Source organism: Dermacentor silvarum, chromosome 4 (genome assembly GCF_013339745.2).
Source record: "Dermacentor silvarum isolate Dsil-2018 chromosome 4, BIME_Dsil_1.4, whole genome shotgun sequence".
NCBI classification, from domain to species: domain Eukaryota; kingdom Metazoa; phylum Arthropoda; class Arachnida; order Ixodida; family Ixodidae; genus Dermacentor; species Dermacentor silvarum.
In genome coordinates, this window is record NC_051157.2 from 29,416,360 (window position 1) to 29,439,168 (window position 22,809).

The 22,809-nt window shown below is 46.9% G+C and overlaps 1 protein-coding gene across 1 annotated transcript in view; it reads left to right on the plus strand.

The window, feature by feature from the left end:
- The first annotated feature begins 19,343 nt into the window (after positions 1 to 19,343).
- The window catches only part of LOC119449689 (cyclic nucleotide-gated cation channel alpha-3), a 262,884-nt gene continuing 259,418 nt past the window's right edge, over positions 19,344 to 22,809 (plus strand). Inside the window, exon 1 of the mRNA XM_037712924.2 lies at positions 19,344 to 19,531. The gene's annotated coding sequence lies outside the window, so the exon portion shown is untranslated. The remainder of the gene's footprint in view (positions 19,532 to 22,809) is intronic.

Here is a 22,809-nt window from a genome sequence, read left to right on the forward strand (position 1 = left end):
AAAAGTCGCAGTTTCGCCCGAAAGGCGAAACATCGATTGCGATAGCAAATTAGCAGAGAGCTATACGAAGTAATGATAGTAGTTCAATGAGCCGTATAAAGTCGTAAACATTCGCTTAATAACTGAATAGACAAGCACGGTGTCACGCGCGCACAGGTAAACATTAATTCATCTCGCTCGATGGCCGCGGAAATTCGCTTTGAAAAGGCCGGAGTGAGAGAGAGAAAATGATAAATGAAAGGCAGTGAGGTTGACCAGGACTGAGCCGCAGTGAGGTAAGCGCGCCAGCAGCAGCGGGCAAATTGACCGTGCTGTCTCTCGTCTCGCTTCAACGCGAACTAAACGTCGAAAGCACAGCGCATACGAAGCTACCGACACTCGGCGCATGCACTTTGTCCCCATCGCAGATACCTTTCAAGATACTTATTTTGTTTATTTATTTATTTCAGTACCCTAAAGGCCCAAAGGGCATTACATAGGGGGGGGGGGGGCGGATTTTTATACAATCATAATGTACAACAAAGTTGCAAATACAAATGAAAAAAAAGCAAGATACAAAAAAAAACAAAGCAAAAAAAAAAAACTATAGAAATGGAGCGTTTACAAATCAACGCAGGAAAGTACAAGAGATATCACCTTACAATGAAGAGGTATACTACATGAAATATCGACTTCATGCACATTGACGAGGTTAGGGTTGCTGCGTGTCGATTCTATCAAGATACATCAGCAGTTCTGTCTTAAAGGACGATATATCAGTAAGGGTAACTATTTGTTCCGGCAGATCGTTCCACTCCTTTACTGACAATACAAATGGCGAGTTCTGATATTTCATCGTTCTTGCGAAAATTGGTTCAACGTTAAGACCTATGATCTCTGCGTGAAGAGATATGATGCGCCGGAAGAATATTCGTAGTTGCAAAAACTGTATCGCTGTGATACATGGAGCGAAAAAAAAATGACAAACGAGATATCCTGCGTCGTGTGTCAAGATTATGGAGATGAAGTTTTCGCTTCAACACCGTTACACTTTGATAAGATGAATATGAAGATAGAATGAACCTGGCTGCCTTGTTCTGCACAGATTCAAGCTGGTTTGAAAGGTCAACGCTACGATACGGCGCCCCCGCGGCCGCGCTGTGAGCAGCAGCTGACGGAGCAGAAAGCACCCCCCTCCCTCTCTCTCTCCGTCGCCTCACCCCCGTGCCTCACGCGCGCAAGAAGACCGCGCGCTTCCAGCCTGCCTTCCTCCCTCGCGTTCGCTACGTTGAGCCGCGATTGCCGGCTCACCCTCGTACGCTTTCACTCGCACACACAGCGTACGGCGCGCGGCGACGATTTTATCGCCGTTGGACCTTATACGGAACCTCTCGGCGACGACGATGGCAGAAATACGCTTGGGGTGTCCATATAATTGCTATCGGAATAAAAATTAAGGTTATTAGCTTTCCAAGCGTCACCACGAACGCGTCCCGCGCTATCAGGCTACCACTATTTTTGTTACGATGAACGAGAAAGCGGAATAAAGGGGCGCTAGTAATTACATCCGCTAAATAGGTATCTTTACCGCGCACTTGCTACGCAGTTTAACAGTGCTGCTTCGTGGAGTAATCAAGTGTTTAGGACCCCGCCCCATGGAGGCCTCGCGCGCTCGGCTTGCCATCGCTGCCACAGTTGGCGCATGCGCACCGCTGGTGTGAGAGCGTATAAGAACGAGGCGAGCGTGCCTCCGCTGGTGTGGTTGTGTGGGTGGTTGGCGCTGCACTGGGTCCTGCTGTCCTGTCCGTCGTGCTTATCTGTCCTGCTTCTCACTGCAGGCAGGAAACAGTGACCTATGGGCACAAGTGCTAGATAAGGGAGTCTATGTCGCTATTCTAGAACGGTCCTCCACTCAACACTCCACATCTTACTCCGTGACCTCGACTCAAAAAAGTGGATGGCAGCGCCGCTCCTCGACAGAAGCGGTCACTGCGTTTCATTGACACTCCTTGGCAATTCTTGATAAGCATATAGCTCTTCATCAGTCCAGGGGTGGCGCTGTGCTCAACACGGTGGACTAGAGGAATAGATTCGAGTCGAGGATAGTTCGAGAAGCATAATCATCATCGTCGTCATCATCATCATCATCACCAGCCTATATTTATGTCCACTGCAGGACGAAGGCGTCTCCCTGCGATCCCCAATTACCCTTGTGTTGCGCTTGCTCATTCCAACTTGCGCCTGCAAATTTCCTAACTTCATTTCGAGAATACGGGGTTATAAACGGTCGAAATTCTTGTGCATGACTGAAGATTCAATGAGAAAAGCAAAAAAGAAAAGAAAAGAAAAAAAGGAGGACGCTTAAGCTTCGTTTTTAAGAGTGGAACGCGATAGCGTTATCGGGCCCCGTTCGCATCGCATTTTCCTTTATGAGTACGCTTCACTGCAATACACAATGTGAGAAAGCCAGCTTACAAAGACGAAGCTTATATCAATCCCCGTAAAGTCGGCTACACTTTTAAGCACAAATACATTGCTGGGAAGGAATTTTTTCAGGGGCAATCTAAGCTGTTTTATGTTAAAATATGAATGCCCTAGGACCTTTTTTATTGTTCTATTAATTTTTGCTGTTTCCCCGAGGCGCTGGGTCGCAGTTTGACCTTGGCTGAGCCTGAAGGTCAGATTTACGGAACCAGGCGTTTTCTGGGTTTTTACCTGTAGTAGTAGACCTATCTTTCTAATCAGAACACCTGGTATGACAGCGCTTGTCGATCTCGTGTTTCTCCATTCCTGGCGTTGTCTTTATACGCTGTGATCATAATGAACAAAACAATATTTCGCACTTTGGAGTGTAGTCTTAAACAGCACACAATACTGATCCTACTCCATCGTTTCTAAGGCGTTATGAGATCGTAGTGAGAATCACTTTGATATCCGTGTGTTGATTCATGGCGCCGTGTTGCACACATTCTTAACGATAGTCAGCAGGAGGAATTAGGGAACGAAACATAAAACTGTGTAAGAAAAGAAAATAACCAACTAGATTGACGTCGTTTTTCTTCATAACAAAGAAAGGCAGGCCTTTGGGTCCTCTTTCTTCTGGGACTCTATATATAGGGCCGCCAGCTCGAGTGTCCTCTGGGAACAGTAGTTCGATTCTCGGAGAGACGCCGATCGGGATCGATTTACCCGGATACGAGACAGAAAACTCAATTGACGACCGCTCTTACTCTACAAGAGACTCTCTCTCTTCCTTTCTTCATCCTCGCCGAGTGTGTGTGTGTGTGTTGCCAAGCCGCTTGGAGACAGCTCGTCTTCGGTCGTCTCGTATTCCTTTTGCGGAAACTCGTGCGACTCACGCGTAGCGTTTGTCGGTGGTTACAAGCTACAACTTAGCCCCTTTTGGGCTTTGTTTTCCTGACATAAAAGGTTCCAGTTGCCTATCTCTAGAATGAGCTTAGTAAAACCTACAACGTAAAAGATTTATTTATTTTTTTTAGTTATCGAAAATTTTGGCAACAGCTCATATGGTATATCGCCTGCTTTGTCTTCTTTTCTTATTTTTTGAGGAGGGCTGAGTTAAGGCACAGTAAAAAGAAAACAACTACAAAAACTTGCGGATATGAATGCAACTCTGCATCGAGCAGGAATACCAGGAAGTCTGTAATGACAGTTATCATGACTCCACTTGCCGAAGTCAGCATGCCTGTCACAGTGGAGCCCTGACCGTCTGAGCTAACGCTCCCGGATGGGTCGTGTGCTTGGGAAAGTCCACAGCAGATAATGCACATCGGTGTCTTGTATGTCGCCGGCATTTACATAACGTTAGATTGTTAATGTGAAGGGTCATGCTAGATGAAGTGAAATTTTCCTATGCGTGTTACGCATTATGAAGTTTGTGTAGACTGCTCAAACACAGATGCTTATAAGCATAACAATAGGAGCGGGTCAGGACTATTGTGCAGAAAGTTGCGTCGATATAGTACGCGATCCTGGAGAACGAACATCCGTAGCGATGCGTCAATATTTCAGCAATTTAGCAGTAAAAGAGTAGTGCTGAAGGAGGAAGAAAAAGGTGGTATAACCGAGTACTATACAAGAGAGATATATATAGGATGAAGGGAGAAAAAAAATGCAGCAGATCCAACGTGACCTGTTGGAATCTGTACACAACGAAGCTTACGAGGCAGTGTTCATGCGCATCTTCTCATCTGGCTCAAGGATGCCCCGGATGAGGAGCTCTGCGATGCAATGCACCTTTGAACGCAACCAGCGTCATAGGGGTCTAACGAGGCAAACTGGCTTTCTGTGCCATTTTCAGGGGGTACCCGACATCCCCTAGGGGGAGCAAATGCTACCGTCGACGCGGTTGCCAGGGGGCGCAACGCATGCGCAATGTGAGGCCATTTCCTCAAACGTTGATCTCCTCCGATGCGGCCTCCTCGCCCTCTCCACCAGCGTCCAACGACCCGCATGTGCAGGCCGGCTTCCCCCCTTTATATCTTCCACTGTTGAGGGCGAAGTAGGGTGAGCCATCGCTCCTAGATGGCGCCGCCGTCGCTCAGCCGAGTGTGAGCTATTCGGCGAGAACGCACGAGCAGCAGCAGCAACAGGCGGCAGCCACGGTCAGAAAAGTCCGGGATGGTTCGCAAAGCAAGCTTCGATTCAAAAAGAAAGGACGTTAACAAGGCGTTAACGTCTGCATTGCGAACATGCACGGGTTGGCGTAGTTGGGAGGAGAGGATTAGAATGATACGAGGAAGGAAGAGAAGAAAACACCACACGCGCTAGAGAAACACGAAAACAAAACAAAAACAAAGCAAAAAAGATACGTAGGCGTAGACCGAGACCAAATGATAAAAGAAAGCAGAACATAGAGAGCCTACATGCAACGCTCTACATGCAGAACAATGATTGCAGCGCTTCTTAATGAGATGATGGCTCAAAGCGGTGTACGGCTGACTGTACCTTTCAACCCACCCGTTGGTCAGTGGAACGATGAATCTGTGTTGTCAATTCCAGGCCCTCCTGACAGCGGCGCATTTGTTTATTTTATTCTACTGTAATCATTTTGCAATATCTTACCTGGTCAACCCGACTCGTTCTGCGACACGCATGAGCTTCACTTTACCGATATCGCTGCACTCGCACCTGCAAAATTGCCTCAGCCAACACTTGCCGAAACTTCAGTCGGAGAAATAAATGACATGCATCCGAAGCCACTCCGAACGAACCACCCGTTAGAATTCTTCTGTGGTAGAGTGGGAAGTTTTTGCTCTTGCTGCTGTGGAAGGACATGGCAAAGTTCTGGCGCCCTCCGCGCGTCTCTACCTATACGCGTACATTCGGTTTCATTTTGTGAACCCCTCGACTTCACCATTCACCTCTGTTCTTATTGGATTTTTTCTTCGAATCGCGTACTCGGATTCGAGTTGTCTCTTTCTCGTTCCGAGATTGTAAACGCCGGCTATTAGAGACAGACATAAGGAGAGAGAGATAGAGAGATAGCGAAAGAGAAGCTCTTTATTAGAAAACAGATTTTTGCCGGCGTGTGTACAGCTGTTGACATGCTACTCTCTATGGGGAGGGGAAGAGAATTGAAATATTCTAGAGGAGAGTGAAAAAAAAAGGTCTTCCATCGATCGGCTTGTCTGCTCTTGAATTCCTAGCTGCACTCGAGTACAACTCTCGCGCTCGTACAAGAGTAGAATGGGAGCCAACTGCTTTAGCAGTTGGCTCCCATTCTACTGGTAGGCCTGGTACTTGGTACCACGGGTAGCACTTGGTACCACTGGTTCTACTGGTAGGCATGGTACTATGTAGGCCTGGGAGCCAACTGCTTTAGCAGTTGGCTCCCAGGCCTACCAAGCTCTACACTCAGAGAAGTGCTCGTACGAGTGTGGCTGACGCCATAGCTAATAAAAGAGAGCAATGGGTGATATGGAAAATTGACACGGCTCCTGTCTATCATGTCCAAATGTCTATGGGGCCGCGGTTACCGCGAAAAATCCCAATTATCGTGGGCTGAGTTTGAAGCCTACAATTCTCATTATCAATCCTTAGCAGAGAGATAGAGATATTCAACCACATTCTGCATCAGGCTACCACTGAATGCGTCATCCGACATCTGCGGTCGCGAGTTTAACGGTGCATCCTGCAGGAACTCTGTCGAATACGGCCGAGGCTATATTCTCGCTTTTACGCAATCGCAGCTGCCGAACCATTGGGTGTACCATTCGTTGCTGTGTGTTGAACGAAGAAATCGACTGGTGTCCAAACTGATAAGACTTGATCGCAGACCAATGAGTCTAAAGGAGCTGCTGGGGGCGTGGCAATCATGCTAGTCTTCAGAAACATGCTCTCGCTACTATTAAATAGTTTTTCGAGGTCACTCATGTTGCGGATAAATACTAAATAAGAAGTGCGCGTGCATTTTCGCCTGGCGAGATGACATTGCATGTACACGTAATGAATATACGTTGCATATATGTCACTGTAGAGGTACTTTACTTTTTTCTGAAATCCTTTGTGTAGGCACTGGACATATAGTGTTTGTGAAATTTTAAGCTACGTTTCTCTGTGGAAACATTTTGTGCTTTGATGACTTATTCTGTAGTCCTCTTATATTCTATGCTTCCTACATTTGTGATGTTGTGTGACTTGTGATGTATTTACAAGTCTGTCATGTGAAAAGAAGCCGCCAGAATCATGTATTGGGGCCAACAGCTTATTTATTGATGCAAATTGAACGTCACAACTAGCGGTTCAGAAACGCAACTTTGCAAATTCTGTTTCAGCTCCCGCATCTCTGCTTCTCAGGCAAAATGTCCTGGCGCGCAAACAAAGCTTATAGATAAGGAAGAAAGTGTTGCAACTAACGCGCAGGTTACAGCTGTGGAATTCGTTTAAACAAAGTAAGTACCGCCAGGGGGCCAGCAGCGTGTGGCGGAATTTCTATGGTTCCAGCATTCTCCAAATGCCAGCAAACAGTCGCACTTGAAGTGAGTCCCACCCGACATCGTGGTAAACGCAAACTACAAAAATGTATTGTGCGCATTGCCATCGGGACAGCTATGCGACAAATGTATATGTATATGTTCTGCTGTAGTTGCTTAATTGAGTTTCGGCTGTCTGTGTTTTCCCGCCGAAATTATCCTTGAGTGTTTCTTAGAACGGCTCAACCACGCCTTCTCTCTTCCCGCAGTATGAATTCGTTTTCAAAGGGAGAATCCACATAATCATACTCGCGCTTTTTGTGAAATCCGGCTTTCTACTCAAGCAATGCTTGAAAATTTGATTTCTCTGCAGCAGGCCCTACGGCCGAATTGCGCAGGCTTGTTTCTTTTAAAACATAATTGTTCGAACATTTGGCTTAATGTGGTAGTAAAGAGAAACACTGAGCCAATTTAGATTGATAAAATGTTTTAGAAGAACTCTAGTTTAGTTGATCTTGCGGTAATAGGTCGATTATTGAATAAGAAAATGACGGTCAAAGTTATAGTATTCTTGAATTTTGCGCCGAGACCCCATGGCCGGTATACGTCAGTGTGACGTCACCGATGACAAATTATTTGTTTGCGTTTCGGCTATTGTGGTTCAGCAAATCTTGTTGAGACTTCCTAAGTTCAGTCTAAGGCTCTTCGAGAATATAGGGTTATTTATTTTTATCGATAAAAATTTAACTAGGCCCGAAGAGACAGCGTTGAAATTCATGACGTCACGGCTAGCTAGGGCGAGAAATTCAAGCTGGCGTCGCTACCTGGCCCTCTTTCGTTGTTGCGTCTTTTCTGGCCTACCAAACGCCTTCTCGCGGTATTGGCATTGAGGAAGGGTAATTAACTAACATAGTTCAAATTATTTTTCTCTTTACCGTTTAGAGTTGCTGTACTTCACAGAGGACTGGTGCAGGTTGCATGGCTAGGACTGCGACATATACAGTTTTTATCACGATATTGTATATTTATATAGTGAGTCTAGGGAGTTCCACTCTGTGCTATTGTGAAAAATTTTTACTATTTCTTTTTGTTTCTATATTTGATTTTTTTACTCGTTTTGTTTTTAATGTGAGGGCTTTATCTATGATTTTGTGATAGCGGGCTCATCAGTAGCCAAACTTCCCATACTGTCACAGTTAATAAAGAAATAAACAAGCTTGGACTGCGCGCTGACTTCACGGTTAAAATCTAGTGAATGCTCTGTATATAGGCACAACGAGATAAACCATAAGCCGTAGTTTTAACTTTCGGAAAATGTGGCAACAGAGAGGCAATGCTTAATGGCACGGGTAAAAAAAAAATACATCGCAAATCTGTTTTTTTTTTGCACACCTCAGTTTCCTTTTTCAAGTTGGATCATTAGGTCAAAGTGTCACACTTCATGGCACCTCTAATGAATGTCGCGAGGACTCTGCCCTTGCGACATTTTCTTGAGAAATTGCGCAACGAGCGGTCAGAGAAAACGACACGCTTGGCAGCGAACACGTACAATGCAAAGCGAAGCAGAGAGCAGAGAGGAGAGACCGGGGCAACCAGGGAGCAAGTAAACAGTCTGCACACACAGCGTGCAAACAACTGGAGTGTATATAAACACGACAACAACAACAACAGCAGTCACACAGCGGTGTGCGAAGAGGAACAGTTGGGAGTGTCGTTGGGCTGTCCGATACTATGAAAAGAACAGCGTGTCAAAGAAAAAGAAAAATTGAAAAAGGAATGAATATCTAAATCAAAGCTCTCTATCCAGAGGTTCTCGCATCTTCGTCCCGTTCTCGTACTTTCTACTCTGACCGCAGCCCAGCCGGCGCTCCGTCTCCGAGCTGACCTATCCTTTTTTTATTCTTTCCTTTCCTTTCTTTATTTCTCTCTTTCTTTATTTCTTTCTTTTATTGCGTCGTTTGCCTGTCGCAGCCTTTCTCGACCGACTGGAGTGCTCGGCGTCAGGTCAGTAGGAATTCTCCTAGCGAGGAACTAGCGAGGACTGGTCGACCGGTGTGCCGCCGATGGAAAGCACTGTCGTGATGTCGGCCAGCGCTTTCGCTGAGCTCACGTTATCGACGGAAAGAAAGCGTGGGTAAAAAAAAATGTGGTTGATCCCTCTTATATAGGAATCGGTATAGAACACGAAAGTGAAACGTGTCTTCACAGAAGTAGTGTAATGTTTATTGCACATTGATATATAATGTCTATTGGTGTTTTGTGGCTAAAGCGCCCTTAGGCGTTGATGCACCCACGCTGACGCCTGGTGGCACGTCTCCTCCATCACGACTACCAACGTCGATGACCATGAGCAACCGTCGTGCATATGGAAGCTGCACTACGCTGCACACGCTAGCACAACGCGAAAGACGAAGCACGTAACTGACACACTAATACAACGCGCAAGACAAAGCACGTAACTGAATCGTCACCGAGTCAAATCAGCGCGTACAGCGCGTCGTAATTGCAGCCTCCGCGATCAACTTCAGAAACATTTTCAGCGCTAATTGCGGAGGCCACGCTCCGCTGTGCTGAGTACGGTGAACGCCACCTAGGTGGCGTTGGTAGTGCTTCTTGATGCCAGCGTCCCTTCGAATGCTGGCATCGAGGCGTCGTAGTACTGAGACCACCGAAGCGTTCACTGTCGGTGCGCGTTAAGGCCGGAATACATGGAGCGAATAACCGGCGTCCGAGCGAAGAACTTCGTCGGGCGGCGAACGTCCGACGGCCGGCGTCAAGAAATTTGCCGTCCGCAGCCGATCTGCCTGTCCAAACATTTTCGTCGGGCGAACGCCGCCGCCGGAAGCGTCTAGCGCGCAGCGGTGGACGACAGCCAATCAGGAGGCACTAGTTCCGGTCGCAATGCATGCTGGTGTTTCGCGCGCGCGCTCCTTTTCGCGTCGTCTGCAATCGCGTTGGTGTTGCCGTGTCTGCATGTCTCTGCACCGATTGAGTAGTTTCTAGTATGATCTCTTAGGAATCGCGTTGTATTTGTACATCCCATATCCGCTGATCTGCGAGGAAACAGACAAGCAGTGCAAGCTCTCTACAACAACCTTCAACAGAAATCTTCTGATCTCAGAGGCCACATGCTGTCGTCATGCCTATCTCCCGACTTCCCCGATAGATGGCGTTGGCATCGGATATTTCTTTCGCTAGGCTTAGACGCGTTCGAAACGAGAAGCGATCTCGAAAACTACTCAAGGTTATCCATAATACTCTGTCGTCGAAGCGGCCTGAGACTAAGCGAAAGCCGTTTACGCAGTCATTTGCTTCCAACTAAGTGAATTCTACAAGGACAACGCCAAATTCAGTTCGAAGCGGGCGGCCGGGACCGCCGCCAACACGGCGGCCAACGCGCGGCGGCGTTCGCCGCATGTATTGCAACACAGCAAACATCCTGCGTCGTGTCGCCGCGTCGTTACTTGACGCGTGAAGTTCGTCGAGAAAGTTCGCTCCATGTATCCCGGGCTTTAGTGTCATAATGCAGTACTTCTCTTTTCTGCTCATAGGCGGCGGCACCGCCCCGAGCAAGAGCGCGGGTACACGGAGGAGTGTTAGATATATAAGGCGCGTCTGTGTAGCTCTCTGCGAATGCGTTTGTGGCGCAATGGGTTAAACGCTCGGCGATCTATCGTCGCGGACCGAGAGGTCGTGGGTTTGATTCCCAAATTTTGCATGTTTGTGGAACTTTTCTTCTGGTTTCTTTCTTTGTATTATGTTCTATGACGTATTTCCGTGACGGAAATACGTCAGTGAAGTCTTGGTGGACCCCGGAATAAAACACTTTCGTGTTAAAAAAAGGAAGAAAAGATGGTGTGGAGATACACTGTCGCACTGTAAGCTGACGCTGCGGCTGGAGCAGTCTCGTAGGCAGGCCCGTTCGACGGCGTCGAAGAGTGTGCTGATGCGAGGAAAGAAAGATAGTAGGAGTGCGTCCAAGCAGCTCCTCCGATGGGCAGTTCCTGTCGCACGCAGCGATCTCAGCGGCAGACGTAGTGGAGCAGTGACCCATAATATTCTCCGTATCTAGTCTACAGCCAACTGGCAACAATGTACGGTGAATGTAGTTTCATAATCGCTGTATCTAACCGAGTCTGTACATGGAGTTGGCAACCATGTAAGGGAAGCGAATGCTTATAAAGTAACAGTGTCTATTCTAATCGTGTTGATATTGCCCGGTCAATCCGTATGGACTCTACAAGGCACAGCTGGTTTCGTAGTGTCGCGCATTGAATTTCTGGGGACCCCTGTGTAAGCATTGGACATGTGAGAGGAGGGAATAGAAATATGAGAGATAGAGAGAGAGAGAAAGAGAGAGAGCAAAGGTTCCCTGAAGACGTGCGCGCACAAGGAAAATGTCACCTGTTCAAAGGTTCTCACATAGGCTATGGTCAATGTTCAGAAACTCCATAGGCGCTTTCGGATCCTTGTGCGCTAATGACTTCTGAGAGTTCCATGTTCTAGCGTCTTGTCTTTGAACAAAGGCTGATCATCAGATTGTGCTCGTGTATTGCGTAAGGTGTGGCTTGACGTGTGGTACGTTGTACTTGCGGTAATACAAATGTTTCTTCTTTTTTTTTGCTTCCCGTCAGTGCCTTAATTTAGCATGGAGAGTGCTTTATACAAACGTACTTTGCATTGTAGTATGTGTCGACGCTCTTTCTGCAGTAAGAGAGCGCTCGTACACAGCTGTGCATCACATTGTTGTCATTTCTTCACACTGCATTTCCAGTTGACACTTCGTGTTGGAGAAATGATCGGATAGAAAGAGAAAGCACGCCCTGCGCCAGAAAGTGTCCGCGCGACAGCTTTTCTATTACCTGTGAGAACCGAATCTAAAAATTCCAGGAACAACAGGAGAAACTACAAATTCTCAGAGAGAGAGAGAGAGAGAGAGAGAGGAAAGAAAACTGAGAGAGAAAAAATCGTGCATTTGAGCGAACGCTTAATTTCTTTCTTTCGTGCAATTTTGTGCTCTCGGAAGGCTGCAACACGCCGTTTAGCGACCGTTGGGGTTACTCAGGCAAGACAGCCTTGATGAAGGACTTCTCCGAGCTGAGTCAAGCTATTCGTTTGCTGCGCACTGTGCATTTCTTTCTTTTTTTGTTAATTTTACCTAGAAGCGAGCGCAGCCTTAAGTGAAGCGTTATATAGCGCCGTATTCACTGTGCAGAAGAGCGTGCTATCAGGCCACTGTGACGTGGCTTGTTTCAACAAAATTGACCCACCTAACGACGAAGCATGCTGCGGATGCAAAGCCATGTAGCACGCAGCTTTTTATTATCATTTTTTTGGTCGTCTTCTTTTCTATGTTACTCGACTTGACAGGGAAATGAAAACGTGCTCGGCTCTGGAGAAACGAGCCGAGCTCTAATTGCGTTTTTGATGGTCGCACGCATGCGTAAACCACATCGTGCGCAGAACAATGAGGCGATCGCGTGCGCAGGTTATATACTTTAGCTTAGGAGGCAATTAAGAGAAACAGACGTGCACGGCATTATATACTTCTCAGTAATAGAGATAAGGGGCACTGCACGCAACGGAAGCCGAAGCTTTGGGGAAAGAGACAACGAAGTAATCTTTATTTGAACATCGTAAGCCTACCAGTCCTTACTCACTCCATGTTGAATGCACTGAAGAATATGCCTAGACAGCTACTAAAACTCGAGTGCTTCGGAAGCGAGCTTTGAATCTTGAATTTAATTCTGGGGTTTGACGTGCTGAAGCCACGATTTGATTATGAGGCACGCCGTAGTGGCGGACTCCGGATTAATTTTGACCACCTAGAGATCTTTAACGTGCCCCAAATGAACGGTACACGGGCGTTTTTGCATTTCGCCCCCATTGAAATGCGGCTACCGCAGTCGTGATTTGATGCCGCGCCATAGCTGCTAAGCCACCACGACGGGTGGAAGCGAGCTGCTAATGCAGTGACGTTGTAGGCGGAAATGAGACGGGGGAGAGGGGACACGCTCTTCAGTACCAATGCCGCTGGAGGTACACCGCTAGCCATCTTTGTGACTGCAGCTTATCATTCGCATTTATGGTCGATGAGGTACCAGGAGAATGCCACCCGTGTTAAGTTTGGTAAAAGGAAGGCGAACGCTCCTTGTACACCTTTAGATAGGTGACAAAGAGGAACCACGAGAACAAAAAGAAAAATTCACCAACGATTACGAAACTCCCTAATGCGAAACTTGAGCGCAGCTTGATGCGTGTTTTCATTTCCCGATATATTGGCTGACGCGGACATTCTGCCTCGTGCGGCACGGTGCAGACGGAGCGAAGTGTGACGTAACTGCCTCGCTAATCTAGGGATCGTTAGAGCCAGCGCGTGGGTGCGATTCACAGCAGCCGCCGCCGACATATCTACCAGACGACGCGCGCTACTCTGGCGCCATCTCGTAGCCATCGTCGCCGAACTACGCTTTTCTTCTCACGCTTTCGCCATACTTTTTTCCGCTTTCCGCCTCATGGTGGCGCTGCACTCTCCTCTGCGCCTTCCTCCTCGCGTCTTTCATCCCCCGCTGCGATCCGCGTTCACTTTCATCTTTCGCTGTGCTCGTTTGCTCGGTTACGCCGCCGACTCCGACGCTCACCGCAGGAACAGGCGCCTAAGAGGCTGCGCTCTAAAAGGCAACGCAATAAATGGCTTCCAAATGGGCGTATGCAAGACGCCAGCAACTTTCTGATACTGCAACCCTTTATCTCTTAAGTGCCCTGGTGTGTTCAGATAAAGCACGACTGAGTGCCAAATCGCAAGCTGCACCATGACATATCATTTTGACGTTGCCTACAGAAGCAGCGAGACTATACTGCAGGTTCGAGGCCCTCGATATGCAATAAGTTCGGAGCAATTCCATATGAATACGTATGCAGCAACGTCGACAAGAGAGACCGGCAACGTGACACCGCAGAACACAACAAAAGAGATCCCGGAAGTCAGTCTTTCCTGCGCGGCGTCCAGCGACAAGCGTTCTGAATGCCTCGCAAGATGAGAGGCGGGCGGAGTTCGGAGGCCGAAGAGACCGCTGGCCGGACCTACGCTATAGTGTCGCGATGCTCGGCCAGTACCGGCAAGAGCCGGCGATGATCGATAGCGCTTTTGCGGCCCGCTCTTTTCTTTCAGATCGATCACACGGCTCTCTGCCCATCGGTCGACGGGCCAGTTCCGGGCGCAGTCAGCAAACCCCACGCCGTTGCCAACGAAAATACTATACTATATCAACATCCCGGATCGACAATGCTCTTCTCGATCTTCGCACCTCCGCGAAATGAGTAATTGATCACCGGTAGATGCGAGCGCTCTGGAGGACACGTTGCGCTCCAGATCCAATTTCACAAAGTTGCCAATCGCGCACGTGGGCGTAACTGCGCAATAAGCACTGCGCTGCCGAAAGGTAACGCCTAACGATCTGTGAAATAGAATAATTTAAGTTACTGCCAAAGTGAGCAAGGCTGTCGATGGACAGCATGAAGGGGAGCTCAGAAAGAGCGATAATGTTTACATTTCTTTCGTCCTGCGTGTGACTTGTTACGTGAAACTATGCGTAAGAAGTACGATAGGAATCAAAACATGCCAGAAGATGCTAAATAAACTGAAATGCTTTTCTTATATGCAAGGACTTGCGATCGAAAGTCCTAGTGTCTCTTCCACACGGGGGCTACTTACGTACGTGCTCCTGCTCATCAATCGCTGCTTCAGGCACGCGTTGACGAACTTTCGTTAGCAACGTGCTGTACTCCGCGCTTTGGCGACGCCCCTGTGTTTGCTGCAGCATAGTATTGTGGCGCCTCCTAGCATGCGCGCAGCGAATTATAATTTTTGCCTCCGAAAAATGTTGAAAGCTTTTGTATACTTTCAACTTTTTTTTCTTGCCTGGTTAGACATATGACACACGAGAAGCTTCAGACAAACTGACCTGGACGATTGCAAACTACGTATAACTTGCTATTGCAAGTTAAATTTTGCCTGATTAGACATCTCGGAGGGACGTTTGACACGCAGGAGTCTTCATACAAGAGGTTTCGCGGACAAGTACAAATACAAAGTATAACTTGGTCTCGCATGCAAAAATGTGTGACTAAAGTCGAAAACGTTCAGGTGAGACTGTAGAACGTAAGTTCGCTTCTTTGATAGAAGCTCAGAGAAAACTCGCCGAAGGCGAATAAAGCATATGAGTGGTGAAAGTAAACGATAGAACGGCGAATGAAGTTTATGATAGGAAGCAGTGGGAAAGGTGACTAGTGAGCAAACGGCCACATGGAAGCAAAACAGGCAGTGTCGGAGAAAATAATTCCAGACATCCAGTGGCTGAATGCTGCGACCTGATTGCGGTAAAGGAAGAGTCGAAGCGCAGCGTCGCTATTTGTTTCAGACCTTTTCTTTCGTATGTCAGTGGGTATGCCACACGTCGGTCGGAGTGGTAGCTAGCGCCACTCCTGATAACTGTCGCGAATGCCTAAAATGGACGCCAGGGCTTCCTTGGCAGACGTTCTTTGTGGAAAGCCCATTCGTCGTGGACAACGAGAATGATGTGGTCTTGTCGTTACTAAAGGAACAAAAATAGCAATCTTGCAGCGATGTAAAGAACGCAGCAGCAACGAACCCTGCAGCGAAGCCGTGAACTGGCACTCTGCGCATCGGCGAGCACATTGCGCGCTCTGCCGGAAACGGAAGCAATGAATGGCGGCGAACACAACACACCGGGAAAGCGAAGCGCCCGTGGCTGCAGAAGTGCAGATAAAGAAAGAAGCGTTCTTGAGCGTTGTCCTGGCTGCATCTCAGGTCTTCTGAAGGGCGTGGTGAGGCAAAAGCTGTACGACTTCGCAAAGATGTACTACAGGCAACATTTGTTAAGTGCTTTTCAAGACGCATTTCAGCCTTTTTTTAAATGAAATATTGAATGCATGTATACAAGGGAGTCAATGCGCTTCAACCTATCAAGCTTTAAGCCATCTCCATTTGCCCTTGAGCAATTCGGCCTTACGTTCCGCATATATAAGGCATGTTCCTATAAACCAACGTCCGGGCGGTTGAAATGAGCTCTGGAACAAAATAGATTTCTCTATAGGTGAAAGCAAACACCCGAAAGTGTGTGACAATTCATGCTAACGAGTGAGCTTAATAAAATTACGATGTTTGTTGCCGAAACATTCAATTGACAGGTGGTGGTTGCTCGTTCTTTTGCGGGTTGTCTCACCACTAATGACGTTCCAGAGTTGTTACATCACTATGCGTGCGATCTTACCCGATGCAGGATACTGCGCTCAACATCAACATTTAGTCTGCAGCCTGAGCCATTACACACTGGGTTACTAGACAATGTTTTTAGGATAGCTCAGTCGTATTTTCTTGATGGTGCAAGTGGTCTGTCCTAGGTTCGATCCCTCATGTTACGTACTGCTGTAGCTTATGCATTTATTTTTTCGTAAGATGACGCTTACCATTGGTAACATTTTTGGTTAAACAGACTCAACTGCCACCGTAAAAGTTACTTGCCTGACCAAAAAAAAAAAAAAATAGCGCGAACTTCTACCCACAAATACACTTATTGTGAAAAAGCCAGCTTTAACGCCGCTTTTGGCGAGTTGTTCGCACCTCCTGGAGCAGACAGCTTTGAGGCGAGTCGCAAGTTTAAACTTAACAGGTCATAAAGTGTAAAACTAGAAACTTCTAAGCGCGGCCTCGGTGATGCTAAAGCATATGTCTAATCTCGGAGGCCATAGTACGAGTGTAAACCTAGCTGCGAACATTGTTTCAGTCTGTGCTCTCGTGGTGTCACTGATAACGCAAGCAGAGGCCGAAAGTATGCACATAGTCTATAAACGACTTATTTGTCAAAGGCGTGACAATTTCTGTAATCATTTTTATTTTAAAGGCAAGTAAAAAGAAATCCAGCAAATACATGGCGCCAGAAAGAAAAGGAATAAAAAAAGAAAAAAAAGAGAAGAAGGAAACGGACGGCATAAGGAATTACGGGATCAAGACACACATGTTCTCACTCAAGTTTATTTAGGGACGATCAGACACTGTTGCCCTTGCATGAAATCAATTGATGCTATATAAACAACGGAAAAGTTTGCTTACTGTACAAGGCGCCTGCGAGCGTTCGCGAAACGTGAAAAGCACCAAGTGACAGCTACTGATCAGTCAGAAAGCATCGCGCTTTACTGGAGAAGAACTAGAAAGAGAAATTGCATCCTGAGCTGCTGTTTGATTACGGCGCATCAGGCTATACAACCACAAGACCGATCGGTTTCGCTCCGCGGTGGCTATAAATATCCAATGAGTCTGTTCCTTTCGCATCATTTCCGGGCCCTGCTTTTCGTTCGCTTCTACGGCTGCGTACATGTGTGTGAAAGCCGCTTCTGTTCTCAATCTGACCAGTTACCGTGCAGTGAAGCAAAAGCTAAGTGTTGCGTCAGTCAACCGGAACGGTGAACCAGAAGGAGGGACCCCCTTTTGTGCCGCCTCTAATCGCCTTCCGCGTGACGCTGATTAAAAGGAAGCTTCCCTACGAAGTAGCAGTAGCGCACAATGTTCGAACGTTCCTCCATTCCTTAGAACACGCAGCCGGCTTTCGTTACTGATAGGCTGACATGAGCCCCGTAGCACTCGCTGAACTGCACAGAATTGGCGAGGCAGTGTATAGCTACAATATTTTGAATTTTTGTTTCGTTATTTTAATTTTTTTTTTGCCTGGACGAAGTTTGAGTATGGAAGGTCGTTTCATCTTCCACGCATTGGCGCAAAATACCCGCGCCTAGAAGGGTGTGCGAATTGGAACGGACATTGCCGAGTCAAAGACAACAATGCATCGCCGATCGAATTCGCATGCTTATCTAGAAACGTTGTTCTCTAACTTGAGCTTGCCGGTGTGAGTAACAAGGCAGATGTTAAAATATTTTCAATCACTTCATATTAAATGTGGGAGAATTATAGTGGAAAAAGGAAATGAGAGACATAGAGAAGAAAGGGGAAAGGCAGGAGGTTATTCAAAACGGAAAATTCAGTTTGCTCCCCTACATTGGAGAACGGTGAGATGGAAAGGTAGAGAGAGAGAGAGAGAGAGAGAGAGAGAGAGAGCGATAAAGAAATAGACAGGGAGCTTAGGCACAAGATCACAGCTGGTCACTATCACGGCAGCGAAAAAGAGAACTGGGGCAGCTGACGAAGTCAAAGTAGTCGATGAATTCGTTGACCAGTGCATGCTCGCCGTTCGAGCTGCCGCAGCGGCTTAGCGCCTTCGGCAGTGTTCTGCTGAGCCCGAAGTCGCGGGTTGGCATCCAGGCTGTCACTGATGCATTCTGATGGGGAGTCTGGAATTCAGAAACATAAAGAGTCGTAGGTTGTCAGTATTACTACAGAGCCCTCCACGATGGCGCCTCTCACATCCTTTGTGCTGTATTAAGACGTTAAGCCACATCTAGCCTATTCACTTTTCGCTGGTGTAGGATTACGAAAAGCCAAGAGGCTGCTCGAGTTAGTTGGTCTATGGTAGCGATTGTTTCTTGCTATTTCGCTTCCCTAAAAAAGCGTAATTAAGTGCTTCTTGCTAAAAAAAGTGTGTTTGTCAAACAGTAGGCATGATCTACAGTCAGAATGAAGTTTTCACTTGCCATGCTGCCTCTGATAATCTAAATAATGTCTCGGACAGAATTAAATTGGCAATAAGAAGAATAAGAGGAAGCCGCTCTTTTGCTTCAAAGTGTGCTCAACCGCGAGCAATGCGAGTAAGAAATTACGGACATGACATTCTAGTGCAAGTTCGTTGAAATCATTTGTGACTCCTGCAGAGAACGACCCTATTTCCTACCCTTCATGATCACCGCCGCTTGTTGAGCACGCCATTGCAATGTTGATGAGATAGAGTGTCTCGGGCAAAGCGTATAAAACTTGAAGCAGCGCTTTCCAAGACAGTGACGCTTACGCGTTATATAAATAATAATATAATGAGATGCAGTCGGCGCTTAGACTGCTCAGATTGCACAAGACAAACTCTCGCGTTTCCCCTACGCTCCCGCTTCACTAATAGAAAGACGAAGCAGCCGGCTGTAATCCCTCTTAAATAAACGCCCATGTTGCACACGGACTTCGGGCCCGTGCGGCCCGCAAGCTACGTGATAATGCTCCCACGTGCGAGGGCATCCCCGTCTGTGCACGTGTCGAATAGCCTGGTCTTTCTCTTCTTTCGTTGTACTTCAATTTTTCAATGTTCATCACGTGCTGATCTTCCACGTGTGTTATGTTCGTTACGAAAAACAAGCAAATAAATGCTGTGCGCGGTCGCGAAGGTGTCGGAAGGGGTTCTTGCGGCATGCCCTGATCTTTTTCTACGCGTATCCCTGAAGCATCCCTTTCTCTCCTCTCTTTCCCTGCTTCCCGCGCAAGGTCCGGAACAATACCTCGTGCCCCGGTCTTTTGCTGTCGTCTGCAGTCGGCATCTTCTGTCAGTCGGCCATCCGCCCAGCTGTCGCGAGTCTACGGTGCTGAAGAAGCTCCAGCTGGATTACACTAGTGTCGTTTTCGAGCCCATGTTTGACTTCCAGGGAATGACGGATTGTATTCAAAGGTAAAAGTGCAATCTCATTCCTATGTGTACCTAAGGAACGCGCTTTTTTTGCCTTGTTAAGACAGATGGAAAAAAAAATTGTAGTTTCACCCATCATGTCAATCATTTTTTTCCTTATCAGTGTTAAAACTCAGCGCAACCCAATTATGAATGATTTTACCTTGGTAATGCTGGCCGGCGTTGGGACTAGAGTTGCCAACCGTCCCGAATTTAACGGGACAGTTCCGAATTTTGAATAAATGTCTCGAGCCTCGAATTGACCCAGTCAAATGTCCCGACTTTTGCTTTTTTTTTTCTGCTGAATAACGATCGATAAACTAGGTTTCATTTCTTTTAATGCTTGACAGATCGGCTGCACATTATTTTGTTTTCCACTGTATTGTCATAAACAGAAAGGCAGATTCGTTTCTGTCTTTGACTTGGTTCTGTGGTTAACCCTAACCGTTCAGAGCAGCTCTATATGTATTGGTAGCGGTGTCAGCCAAGCCCGGCCCGGCTGCGGGAGGTGCTGGGTTCGAACCCCTCCGCCGGACACCCACCGGTGAAACGACTACAAGCGATTCCCTGCCAGGCGCCCGGTTACTAAAGGTGAATCAATTCTTGGGGGGAGCTCCCGCCATCAGTTAATGCGGGAAATTGCAGTCGGTTAATGCAGGTGTTTAACCGCAGTCAGCCAAGCAAATACTGCACTGTTCTTGTTGTGAATGGCGATATGGCTGGACGAACAAAAATTTTGAAAATTTGTTTAGAGCACGCAGGACTGATGACTTCTGGCACAGACAGGGTTAGTCATCGCCAGCTCCAGCCAACTCCCCCCCACCCCCACCCCCCTTCCCTTACACGCACCGACTTCTACTCGAGAGTAGGGGCGCCCGCCACTTCTGATAGAAATAAGCATGACAAACGGATGGCCTCCTTGGAGACTGTCAATCGCAGACCACACTTACGCAGGAGTTTTGTGAACAAGCATCCAGAAGTTCATATGGTCTACCTCATGACTTTTCATTTTGCTACAAATTTTCTTCTTTATTGAATAAGAGTCAAGGACCTAATTCACGAGGCTTTTCGTTCTGCTGCTTTCTCTTGGCTGGCCACCTTTATTAATAACACATGTGACATCACGATGGCCTGGCATTTGATCTTGGAGAGGGTTAGAGCATAATAACCTTTTCTGAGTACGCAACCAAAACCCAAAAGTTAGACAGTTATAATGAAATTTCGGAACAGAATGCTATAGAATCAGAAAGGAAAGTAACAACATGTCTATACAGTTAAAATTCATTCATGTCATTCACAGACACACATAGCTGTCTTTAGCTATACACAAAGCCTCCCCGTGTTAAAGAATAAAAATTATTGCAGAGAGTTTTAGAAATAGAGAACCCAAAGCTATGGGATGCTATCGGCCGTAACGCAAATAGAGTTGAAAGAACCTGGGTGGGGTTTGGATTTTTGCACACGCTATGCCGCTTACGTACGCTCTTTGTAAAGCTCCATAGTAAGTGATTGCGACTTCTGAAACATCCGTCAGTAAATTTCATCCAGGCCGACCGCAGTCGAGTCCTAAAGGACTTTTCCTTAGAAATAGCGTATACAGCACAAAGAAACTGCGGAACCCCGAATGAATAGACGTGCTTTTGCTCCTTCGAAAATGGAAACTGCCAGTAGAATTGGCGGTTTCCAATTAGCCCTGCATGGCAGCATTCGCCACAATTATTTTTACTTTGGGTACAAGAGACGAGAGACCCAAACTACTCACGATGATCACATTGACAGGGAAATATTTTTCATCAATATGCAGAATGCTTTATATATCAAATGCAAATTAGGAAACGACACAATGGTCTTCGTCTATACCGTGTCCTCAGTATGTACAATCATGAAATTATTTTTAAATTAGTTTAAGCGCGCATACCCCGCTTTTTTTCAGTCTTTGATATGCAAGTGCGTGTTAAGACGCGCGAAAGCTCCATACAAACAATATTTTTGTTTGTATTCTTACTGAATTTTTTGTTTTTTTTTACTTCCCACTTATGTAAGGCCTTCGGGCCTTGAAAGGTTGTGAAAAAAAATAAATGGTGGCTTGTAGCTCCTAATTCATGCCTTACGCATTGCTTCCAACAACCCTTTTATCTACAAGAGCAAACAACTTGCCTCTTCCTACGAGGCATGCATGCACACGTCGCTACTCCAAATCAGTGAGGGGAATGCTTTACGGAACATCACGGCGACGCCGACGGCAACAACGACGGTAGAAATGCGCCTGGAATGTCCATATAATTGCTATCGCAATAAGTTTCGAACGCACTCAAAGAAATGCAATTAGGTTCGTATACAATTTGTAAACCTGGCACATTTCGCGGAGCAGTCTTTTAAAACAGGCATAAATCTCGTTATTACTAACGCGACGTTGTAATGACTGACTCAAATACATGTTTTCGGTTTGTACCATGGAAAGCTAGACATTGACAAAGACAAATACATCGAGTCAATCGCACGACACCCCACACGCTCCCGGTATTCAAAGGAACGGAGGGAATACACTAGTAAAACGAATGCGTTCAAAAACTCGTTCTTTCCGCACACCGCTGCACAGTGGAATCGGTTGCGTGCAAAAACGGATGAATGCATTGCTGTGCGGTCACTCAGATCCGCACTTGATGGGTAATCTTAACAGCGCTCGTTTGCTTTTTTGTATTACTATCTCGTTTCAGGCATCGGCTACACTTTTTCAGCCGATACTGATAGCCATTTGTCGTGCAGTTCACTCTTGTTTGAACAGGAGAAGAATGAATTCTGTGGTTTTGCGTGCCAATAGCAGGGATTTGATTATGAGGCACGCCGTAGTGGAGGACTCTGGATTAATTTTGACCACCAGGGGATCGTTAACGTGTCCCCAATGCAAGGGGCACGGGCGTTTTAAGGCGGAAGACTTTAATGGCTCATTGTCAAGGTCATCTGCCGCTAGCAGAAACTGTCACAGCTTTCCGGCCCCCTGATTGGTCTCCTCTGTGTCGTGACGTCACTGTTGCTAGGCGCAGGTTTGCGCCTCGTGATTGGCTCGCGTGCGTGACGTCGCTGTCGTCAAGTTCAGGTGTCGGGGTGGTTCGGCGCCGCGTGGGTCTGCAATTTCTTCGTCGTTGCTGCAGTTGCTATAGCAACGGCGCCCGCTTGCCTATCCGTTTTTTTTTTTTTTTTTTTTTTTTTTGCACTTCGCCCCCCATCGAATGCGGCTTCCACAGCCGGGATTTGATACCACGACCTTGTGCTTAGCAGCG